This window comes from Spinacia oleracea, chromosome 3 (genome assembly GCF_020520425.1).
Source record: "Spinacia oleracea cultivar Varoflay chromosome 3, BTI_SOV_V1, whole genome shotgun sequence".
Taxonomy (NCBI): Eukaryota; Viridiplantae; Streptophyta; class Magnoliopsida; order Caryophyllales; family Amaranthaceae; genus Spinacia; species Spinacia oleracea.
In genome coordinates this window covers 84,057,152-84,059,893 of record NC_079489.1, presented here as the reverse complement: position 1 = coordinate 84,059,893, position 2,742 = coordinate 84,057,152, and the positions used below count along the sequence as shown (strand labels likewise).

The window sequence follows — 2,742 nt, the reverse complement described above, 5'->3', positions numbered from 1 at the left end:
AATTCCTAATCCTAAAAGGATAAAAATAATTAGTTAGAGTCCTACTAGGATTCTAGTTTAAGTAATTAGTATCCTAATAGGATTCCAGTTCCTTTTCCATACCTCTATAAATAAGGGCCTAGGGTCATTATTTGCAGGTACGATTGAAGTATTCAAAGGGTAAGTTTTTGAAATAAAATTCAGCCACACTCTTGCACAATAATAACCGAAATTCCTAAGCACCTTAAGGGCGATTCTAGTTGGTCAATCTTGAGGCGGATCCGGACGTACTGTGGACTATCTACGGAGGGACGACACTTGGAGTCCTAAAGACTTGTTCTTGTTCGGTTCGGGCGCAGCTAGGGAAGGCACGCTACAAAGTGTATGCATCTATACTATGCTAAATGATTATGTGTAAATAATATGCTTTCTTGGCTTTATGGTTTTTCCGCATGATTTATGTATTGTCATATGTATCATAACCTAACATAATAGAACTTATTGCGTAGATTCGAATTTTAAGCTATTTGTTCTTAGTTAAATGAACCTGTTTTTGACTGGGTTAACGGTGATGTTAATGATGTTAATACGTTGCAATTTGAATTGTATTGTGAGTTTCTGACGATAAATCTTGGGAGTACTAATACTCCATAATTAAATGGTGATAAAATTAGGAACTTTTTTTTACAAACTGATACTTCAGGATTTTGTTATCATCTTTCGATATTTCTAAAACTAATATGGAAACAAGAAGATTTATATTCATATTGCTAAGTTTTCTGTAGGACTTAAAATGGCCTGTCTAGATGAATTAGCTACAGGAAATGCAGTAGTAGTTTCTTTGTGATTGGAGATAAACTACAGGAAATGCAATAGTAGTTGTAGTTTGGTTAAAATATAAAATAAATTTCTTGGAATCTATTTATTGATGTATTAGTCCTTTAGATTGAGCGAGGATTTAACTCAATCTAATTTAGAAACGATAATGCTAACATGTAATCATTTGCTTGACAAGTATACTCAACTTACTTCAGATATTTCTATCAGGTCCTAAATGCTAATTAGTTGAATTTGGGTAATTATACTTTGTTGGGGGTGGTAACTACACACTATGGGTATATTTAATTGTTGAAGTATATTTGATAGGTGGTTTTGTTTCTGGTATAGGTTGAAGGAAATGATCTTTGATCATTAGCAAGAATGAGCTTTCCATTACACTCCTTTGGGGAGAGCCATTCTTGGACCTGTTGAGATTGTCAAGGCTATCACTAAAACGCATCTCCATGACGGTATGCTCTTAATAAATGATGTTTATAGAGATATAATTTTTGATCCGTTGTTGCTGATACTTGAGAGGGTGCTGGAAATTTTAGATCATTGCCGCCTCTGGAGATGTTAAACGCGAGGATATTGTAGCGCTTGTAGAATTTGTTTTTACAAAGTTTCAACGGATCCAACCACCGCTGCTCAATTAGTTGTCCAGGAACCAACCTCATTAACTGGTTCAGAGGTGTGTGTATATTTCTTCAGTACTTTATGTAGTTGTTTGATCTAGTAATCAACTTCCTCCTTAACATAGTTTTTATTGGTGCATATATTGTTTTTGTATATCAGGTTAGAATGATTGACGATGATGTTGAGTTGGCCCAATTTACTGTTGCTTTCAATAGAGTATCATACACAGTTCTGATGAGGTCTCCTTGATGGTCATGCAGACAATGTTGACCTCTTGGACCAAAAATACTGGTGGCATGAAGCATAATGGGGTGAGTATTATATAGTCCAGTGACCTGTTTGTTATTTATTTAAAAGAAAAGTTTATGACTTTCTTACTAGCATACTGTTATTTCTTGCAACTTTTCATCAGATTTAAGCTTGTTGAATCGTATTTTGTTTTGTTCCAGATTGACGGTAAGTTACTTCTCCATGCCTAGAGGAAATGTTTCTATGTCAGGCCTGCCATCTATGACAAAGAAGTTCAAGATCAAATATTATGTGATGAAGGACGCCTATGCGTATTTTGTAGTTCAAGTTTAATAGCACATGGTCATAGGTAATGCCTTCGTTTCTTATCGATTTTCTTAAAATTCACTAATAAATTAGAGTTGTTTTACTTTTAAAACCCTAAGAAGATTTTGTTGATAGTTGGAGCTGTGAAATTGTCTAAGAATAACTCTTGTTGTATTATCAAGTTTTGTGGGTCGTGGTGGATAATTTATTATGTGCTTGAAAATTTTGACAAACACTACTATAAAACACGTCAGTTCTCGACCCCAAAGCCTCGACGCTGATCGCAAACTGTCATCATCAAATTGCTACTTATGTCTTTTCTCGACGCCTTTAGGCGTCCTCCTACTTTCCCGTCTACTATAAGCGTCAAGGTACAACTGAGAATACACATGCCCGGCACGTTCATATTTAGATGCCGCGTGTTCTTTCTATGTGAGAACCGCCCCATTACCAGTCTCAACCCTAACCTGATAACCTTTTCTCCTCTTTCTCCATCACTTTGAAGTTCCAGATGTACATCTGTAAGCCCTTACAATCAATTTCCCTCTTTCTTCTCATTTCCTTGTAATTAACTTAATTTAGTTTCTCACACTTTTTCATGATTTGCATACGAGAAGATTTGTTTGATGGTTTTCATAGTTCGACAAGCTTTCGAAGATTATGATTCTGTCTTTTATGGCCGTTCATAGCTTGTTTGTTTGTTGTTCCTGATCTGTTTTGTTGGGTCCTATTACTGATTGTACTTGATTAACC

The 2,742-nt window shown here is 35.4% G+C and overlaps 1 long non-coding RNA gene across 1 annotated transcript; it reads left to right on the top strand.

Moving 5' to 3' along the window:
* The first annotated feature begins 883 nt into the window (after positions 1-883).
* On the top strand, positions 884-1,745 carry LOC130470262 (uncharacterized). Its single transcript, XR_008930252.1, has 3 exons — positions 884-1,268; positions 1,353-1,489; positions 1,695-1,745. It is a non-coding gene; the product is annotated as an uncharacterized lncRNA (long non-coding RNA).
* Positions 1,746-2,742: the final 997 nt, after the last annotated feature.